The sequence below is a fragment of the Arachis stenosperma genome, chromosome 1 (assembly GCF_014773155.1).
Source record: "Arachis stenosperma cultivar V10309 chromosome 1, arast.V10309.gnm1.PFL2, whole genome shotgun sequence".
NCBI classification, from domain to species: domain Eukaryota; kingdom Viridiplantae; phylum Streptophyta; class Magnoliopsida; order Fabales; family Fabaceae; genus Arachis; species Arachis stenosperma.
The window spans coordinates 131790276-131798742 of NC_080377.1; the positions used below are offsets into that span (position 1 = coordinate 131790276).

The 8467-nt window shown below is 40.2% G+C and overlaps 1 non-coding gene across 1 annotated transcript; it reads right to left on the minus strand.

Moving 5' to 3' along the window:
* Positions 1-1919: 1919 nt before the first annotated feature.
* On the minus strand, positions 1920-2027 carry LOC130951520 (small nucleolar RNA R71). Its single transcript, XR_009074002.1, has one exon. It is a non-coding gene; the product is annotated as a small nucleolar RNA R71 (small nucleolar RNA).
* Between the last annotated feature and the right edge of the window lie 6440 nt (positions 2028-8467).

Consider the following 8467-nt stretch of genomic DNA (forward strand, 5'->3'; position numbering starts at 1 on the left):
TTGGCTGGCTGTGAAGCCATGTCTAATTCCTGGACCGGAGTCTTAGACTAGCATTGCACTGATTCCTGGAATTCTCATTAAGAATTTTGATACCTTCTTTTTCCACTTAATTTTCGAAAAACACAAAAAAAAATTAAAAAATAAAAAAATCATAAAAACCAAAAATACTTGATGTTTCTTGCTTAAGTCTAGTGTCTCATCTTAAGTTTGGTGTCAATTGCATGCATTCATTCATGTGTCTTAAGGATCCTCAAGTAATTCTTGATGATTTTTGTGTTCTAATCTTTGAATTCTATTGACTTGAAGTATTTTGTGTGTCTCATATGCATTCTCATATTGATAGTGTCAGTAGTATACAAACTGCTAAGTTTGGTGTCTCGCATGCATTGTTATTTGATTCTTGTTGCATTTTGATTATTAAAAAAAAAAATCCAAAAATATTTTTAATTTGTGTCTTTTCAAGTCAATGATACAAAGAATTGAAGATTCAGAACATACTGCAGAGGAATTATACAGAAAAAGCTGAGCATTCAAAAATGCCCAGTGAAGAAGGCAGACTGGCGTTTAAACGCCAGCCAGGGTACCTGGTTGGGCGTTTAACGCCCAAAAAGGTAGCATTTTGGGCGTTAAACGCCAGAATGTATACCATTCTGGGCGTTTAACGCCAGGATGGTGCTAGGGGGAAGATTTTGTTTTCAAATCAATTTTTTTCAAGTTTTCCAAAATCAAATCTTTTTCAAATCATATCTTTTCAATCAAATGTTTTCAAAATTAATTTCTTTCCTTTTTAAAAGATACTTACTAACAATTAATGATTTGATTGAACATTTTTTTTTTGCCTTTTCTGTTAAGGAAGGTTTTATGTTTGAATCATATCTTTTCTTGTTAGGCAAGTCACTATTTTTCCAAATCAAATCTTTTAAAATAATTTTCAAAACATATCTTTTAAAATGGTTTTCAAATCATATCTTCTCAATCACATCTTTTTAAGACAATAACCTTTCAATCATATTTTTTTTATCATATCTTTTTCAAATTAGTTTTCAATCAAATCTTTTTAGTTTCTAATTTCAAAATCTTTTTCAAAAATCACTTGATTTCTCTTCCACTTTCAATTTTCGAAAATTATCAATCAAATTTTCAAAATGTTTTCAAAATCTTTTAATTGAATTTTCGAAAATCCTCTTCCCTCCTTCTCACATCCTTCTATTTATGGAGTACCACTCCTTCTAAATGCACAATTCGAACCTTATCTAATTAAAGTTCGAATTCTTCTTCCCCTTCTTCTTTCTATTTCTCTTTTCCTCTGACATTTCAAGGAATCTCTATACTGTGACATAGAGGATTCCACATTTTCTTTTTCTCTTCTCTTTCATATGAGCAGGAGCAGAGACAAAGGCATTCTTGTTGAAGCTGATCCTGAACCCGAAAGGACCTTGAAGAGAAAGCTAAGAGAAGCCAAAGCACAACTCTCTTTAGAGGACCTGACCGAATTCTTCAAAGAAAAAGAACCCATGGCAGCCGAAAACAACAACAATGCCAACAATGCAAGGAAGGTGCTGGGTGACTTTACTGCACCTACTCCCGACTTCTATGGGAGAAGCATCTCTATCCCTGCCATTGGAGCAAACAACTTTGAGCTTAAGCCTCAATTAGTTTCTCTAATGCAACAGAATTGCAAGTTCCATGGACTTCCAATGGAAGATCCTCATCAGTTTTTAGCTGAATTCTTGCAAATCTGTGACACAGTCAAGACTAATGGGGTTAACCCTGAGGTCTATAGACTGATGCTATTCCCTTTTGCTGTAAGAGACAGAGCTAGAATATGGTTGGATTCTCAACCTAAAGAAAGCCTGGACTCTTGGGAAAAGCTAGTCAATGCCTTCTTGGCAAAGTTCTTTCCACCACAAAGATGGAGTAAGCTTAGAGTGGAAGTCCAAACCTTCAGACAGAAGGATGGAGAATCCCTCTATGAAGCTTGGGAAAGATACAAACAATTAATCAGAAGATGTCCTTCAGACATGCTTTCTGAATGGAGCATCATAGGTATTTTCTATAATGGTCTCTCTGAACTATCCAAGATGTCTTTGGATAGCTCTGCTGGAGGATCTCTTCATCTGAAGAAGACGCCTGCAGAAGCTCAAGAATTGATTGAAATGGTTGCAAATAACCAATTCATGTACACTTCTGAAAGAAATCCTGTGAACAATGGGACTAGTCAGAAGAAAGGAGTTCTTGAGATTGACACTCTGAATGCCATATTGGCTCAGAACAAGATATTGACTCAACAAGTCAATTTGATTTCTCAAAGTCTGTCTGGAATGCAAAATGCACCAAACAGTACAAAGGATGCTTCATCTGAGGAAGAAGCTTATGATCCTGAGAACCCTTCCATGGAAGAGGTGAATTACCTAGGAGAACCCTATGGAAATACCTACAATTCTTCATGGAGAAATCACACAAATCTCTCATGGAAGAATCAAGAGAGACCTCAACAAGGTTTCAATAACAATAATGGTGGAAGAAACAGGTTTAGCAATGGCAAGCCTTTTCCATCATCTTCTCAGCAACAGACAGAGAGTTCTAAGCAGAATACTTCTGACTTAGCAACAATGGTCTCTGATCTAATAAAGACCACTCAAAGTTTCATGAATGAAACAAGGTCCTCCATCAGAAATTTGGAAGGACAAGTGGGTCAGCTGAGCAAGAAAGTTACTGAACTTCCTCCTAATACTCTCCCAAGTAATACAGAAGAAAATCCAAAAGGAGAGTGCAAGGCCATCAACATGGCCGAATATGGAGAGGAAAGAGAGGAAGAAGACGCCACTGAGAAAGACCTCAGTGGGCGTGTACCAATCTCCTCTGAGTTCCTCAATGAGGAACAATGGGAATCTGAGGCTCAAAATGAGACCATAGAGATTCCATTGGACTTACTTCTGCCATTCATGAGCTCTGATGAGTATTCTTCCTCTGAAGAGGATGAGTATGTTACTGAAGAGCAAGTTGCTAAATACCTTGGAGCAATCATGAAACTAAATGACAAGTTATTTGGAAATGAGACTTGGGAGGATGAACCTCCCTTGCTCACCAAAGAACTGGATGACTTGTCTAGGCAGAAACTGCCTCAAAAGAGGCAGGATCCTGGGAAGTTTTCTATACCTTGTACCATAGGCACCATGACCTTCAAGAAGGCCTTGTGTGACTTAGGGTCAAGTGTGAACCTCATGCCCCTCTCTGTAATGGAGAAATTAGGGATCTTAGAGGTGCAAGCTGCAAGAATCTCATTAGAGATGGCAGACAACTCAAGAAAACAAGCCCATGGACTTGTAGAGGATGTTCTGGTTAAAGTTGAAGACCAGTACATTCCTACTGATTTCATAGTCCTAGAGACTGGGAAGTGCATGGATGAATCCATCATCCTTGGCAGACCCTTCCTAGCCACAGCAAAGGCTGTGATTGATGTTGACAGAGGAGAGTTAATCATTCAAGTGAATGAAAAATCCTTGGTGTTTAAGGCCCAAGGATATCCCTCTGTCATCATGGAGAGGAAGCATGAAGAGCTCCTCTCAAAACAGAGCCAAACCGAGCCCCCACAGTCAAACTCTAAGTTTGGTGTTGGGAGGCTACAACCAAACTCTAAGTTTGGTGTTGAAACCCCACATTCAAACTCTAAGTTTGGTGTTGGGAGGTTCCAACACGGTTCTGAGTACTTCTGAGGCTCCATGAGAGTCCTCTGTCAAGCTAATGACATTAAAGAAGCGCTTGTTGGGAGGCAACCCAATGTTTTATAATTAATTATTTTCTTTTGTTATTTTATCTTTTTGTAGGTTGATGATCATAAGAAGTCACAAAAACAATGAAAAAAGCAAAAATAGAATGAAAAACAGGAAGAAAAACAGCACACCCTGGAGGAGAAGAAACTGGCGTTCAAACGCCAGTAATGCTAGCTGTTGGGCGTTTAACGCCCAGTCTGGCACCATTCTGGGCGTTTAACGCCAGAAAGGGACACCAGACTGGCGTTAAACGCCAGTAAAGGGCAAGAACCTGGCGTTAAACGCCAGGAATGGGCACCAGCCCGGCGTTTAACGCCAGAAATGGCTCAAAACGTGATTTTGAGCAACATTTGGTGCAGGGATGACTTTTCCTTGACACTACAGGATCTGTGGACCCCACAGGACCCTACCATCACTCTCTCTCTTCTTCCCCCATTCACCAATCACCTCAACACCTCTTCCCCAAAAAAACCCCTCACCTATCAAATCCCATCTTTCTCTTCACCACTCACATCCATCCTTCATAAAACCCCACCAACCTCACCCTTCAAATTCAAACCACTTTCCCTCCAAAACCCACCCATCATGGCCGAACCATTATCCCCCTCTTCCTCATTTCTTCTTCTTCTACTCTCTTCTTTCTTCTTTTGCTCGAGGACGAGCGAACATTTTAAGTTTGGTGTGGTAAAAGCGTTGCTTTTTCGTTTTTCCATAACCATTTATGGCATCCAAGGCCGGAGAAACCTCTAAAAAGAGGAAAGGGAAGGCAAAAGCTTCCACCTCCGAGTCATGGGAGATGGATAGATTCCTCTCAAGGGTGCATCAAGACCACTTCTATGAAGTTGTGGCCTTGAAGAAGGTGATCTCCGAGGTCCCCTTTTCACTCAAAAAGGGTGAATATCCGGAGATCCGCCATGAGATCCGAAGAAGAGGTTGGGAAGTTCTTACCAACCCCATTCAACAAGTCAGAATCTTGATGGTTCAAGAGTTCTATGCCAATGCATGGATCACAAAGAACCATGACCAAAGTGTGAACCCGAATCCAAAGAATTATCTCACTATGGTTCGGGGGAAATACTTGGATTTTAGTCCGGAGAGTGTGAGGGTGGCGTTCAACTTGCCTATGATGCAAGGAGATGAGCATCCTTACACTAGAAGGGTCAACTTTGATCAAAGGTTGGACCAAGTCCTCACAGTCATATGTGAAGAGGGCGCACAATGGAAGCAAGATTCAAGAGGAAAGCCGGTCCAATTGAGAAGGCATGACCTCAAGCCCGTGGCTAGAGGATGGTTAGAGTTCATACAACGCTCAATCATTCCCACTAGCAACCGGTCCGAAGTTACCATAGACCGGGCCATCATGATTCATAGCATCATGATTGGAGAAGAAGTAGAAGTTCATGAGGTTATAGCTCAAGAACTCTACAAGGTGGCGGACAAGACCTCCACTTTAGCAAGATTAGCCTTTCCTCATCTCATTTGTCACCTCTGTTATTCAGTTGGAGTTGACATAGAAGGAGATACCCCCATTGATGAGGACAAGCCCATCACCAAGAAAAGGATGGAGTACACAAGAGACCCCTCTCACCATGAGATCCCTGAGATGCCTCAAGGGATGCACTTTCCTCCACAAAATTATTGGGAGCAATTAAACACCTCCCTAGGAGAATTGAGTTCCAACATGGGACAACTAAGGGTGGAGCATCAAGAACACTCCATTCTCCTCCATGAAATTAGAGAAGACCAAAGAATCATGAGGGAGGAGCAACAAAGACAAGGAAGAGACATTGAGGAGCTCAAGCACTCCATAGGATCCTCAAGAGCAAGAAAGAGCCGCCATCACTAAGGTGGACCCGTTCCTTGATTTCCTTGTTCTTTATTCTTCTGTTTTTCGATTTTTATGCTTTATGTTTATCCATGTTTGTGTCTTATGATCATTAGTGTCTTAGTGTCTATGCCTTAAAGTTATGAATGTCCTATGAATCCATCACCTTTCTTCAATAAAAACGTGCCTAATTGATAAAAGAAAGAATTGCATGAATTTTGAATTTTATAATAGTTTAATTATTTTGATGTGGTGGCAATATTTTTGTTCTCTGAATGTATGCTTAAACAGTGCATATGTCTTTTGAATTTGTGGTTCATGAATGTTGGCTCTTGAAAGAATGATGAAAAAGGAGACATGTTACTGAGGATCTGAAAAATCAATAAAATGATTCTTGAAGCAAGAAAAAGCATTTCAAAAAAAAAAAAAAACGAAAAAAAAAACCGAAAAAAGAAAGAGAAAAAGAAAGAAAAAAGAATAAAGTTGTGATCCAAGGCAAATAAGAGTGTGCTTAAGAACCCTGGACACCTCTAATTGGGGACTTTAGCAAAGCTGAGTCACAATCTAAAAAGGTTCACCCAATTATGTGTCTGTGGCATGTATGTATCCGGTGGTAATACTGGAAGACAGAGTGCTTTGGGCCACAGCCAAGACTCAATAAATAGCTATGTTCAAGAATCATCATACTTTACTAGGAGAATCATTAACACTATCTGGATTCTGAGTTCCTAAAGAAGCCAATCATTCTGAATTACAAGGGATAGAGTGAGATGCCAAAACTGTTCAGAGGCAAAAAGTTAAAAGTCCCGCTCATCTAATTAATACTGATCTTCACAGATGTTTTTGGAATTCATTGCATATTCTCTTCTTTTTATCTTATTTGATTTTCAGTTGCTTGGGGACAAGCAACAATTTAAGTTTGGTGTTGTGATGAGCGGATAATTTGTATACTTTTTGGCATTGTTTTTAGTATGTTTTTGTTATGATTTAGTTAGTTTTTATTATATTTTTATTAGTTTTTAATTAAAATTCACTTTTCTGGACTTTACTATGAGTTTGTGTATTTTTCTGTGATTTCAGGTATTTTCTGGCTGAAATTGAGGGACCTGAGCAAAAATCTGATCCAGAGACTGAAAAGGACTGCAGATGCTGTTGGATTCTGACCTCCCTGCACTCGAAGTGGATTTTCTGGAGCTACAGAAGCCCAATTGGCGCGCTCTCAACGGCGTTGGAAAGTAGACATCCTGGGCTTTCCAGCAATATATAATAGTCCATACTTTGCCCAAGATTTGATGGCCCAAACCGGCGTTCAAAGTCACCTCAAGGAATCCCAGCGTTAAACGCTGGAACTGGCACCCAAATGGGAGTTAAACGCCCAAACTGGCACCAAAGCTGGCGTTTAACTCCAAGAAGAGTCTCTACACGAAATTGCTTCATTGCTCAGCCCAAGCACACACCAAGTGGGCCCGGAAGAGGATTTTTATGTCATTTACTCATTTCTGTACACCCTAGGCTACTAGTTTCTTATAAGTAGGACCTTTTACTATTGTATAGAAATCTTTTGATCACTTTTAGATCTCTAGATCATCTTTGGACATTTTAGTTCTTAGATCATTGGGAGGCTGGCCATTCGGCCATGCCTAGACCTTATGCTTATGTATTTTCAACGGTGGAGTTTCTACACACCATAGATTAAGGTGTGGAGCTCTGCTGTACCTCGAGTATTAATGCAATTACTATTGTTCTTTCATTCAAATTCCGCTTGTTCTTTATCCAAGATATCACTTGTTCTTCAACATGATGAAGGTGATGATTGACGCCCATCACCATTCTCACTCATGAACAAAGTGACTGACAACCACTCTTGTTCTACAAGCATTTGAGGCTTGGTGAATATCTCTTGGATTCCTGATTGCACGATGCATGGTTGATTGCCTGACAACCGAGTGCTCGCCTGACAAACGAGCCAGCCATTCCGTGAGATCAGAGTCTTCGTGGTATAGGCAAGAACTGATGGCAGCATTCAAGAGAATCCGGAAGGTCTAACCTTGTCTGTGGTATTCTGAGTAGGATTCAATGATTGAATGACTGTGACGTGCTTCAAACCTGTAACCTACTGGGCATTAGTGACAGACGCAAAAGAGTTATTCTATTCCGGTAGGGGAGGGAACCACACCGGTGATTGGCAGCACTGTGACAGAGTGTGTGCATTAGCTTTCACTGCGAGGATGGGAGGTAGCTGCTGACAACAGTGAGACCCTATACGAGCTTGCCATGGAAAGGAGTAAGAAGGGTTGGATGAAGACAGTAGGAAAGCAGAGAGACGGAAGGGAAGGCATCTTCATGCGCTTATCTGAAGTTCCTACCAATGAATTACATAAGTATCACTATCTTTATCTTTTATGTTATTTTCGTTCATCACCATATATATCTGAGTTTGCCTGACTAAGATTTACAAGATGACCATATCTTGCTTCAATACTAACAATCTCCGTGGGATCGACCCTTACTCACGTAAGGTTTATTACTTGGACGACCCAGTGCACTTGCTGGTTAGTTGTGCGAAGTTGTGTAATGCCATGGTATTAAGCGCACCAAGTTTTTGGAGCCATTACCAGGGATTATGAGAGTTGTGAAAAAGTATAGTTCACAATTTCGCGCACCAACAAGCTTCCTCAATTTCAATTCCTTGTTCATCAACTTCTTCTACACATTCATCATTTCTCAAGTCATGTGTTGGAGGGTATTTACAGTCCTCCTTATCATCAATTTCACAACACAATGAGGAAGGTTCAACAATCTCAAAATAGCACATTGGTTGGTGTGGAATCATCTTCAATGGTGGGGCTTGTCGCTTGCTCAACTTCTT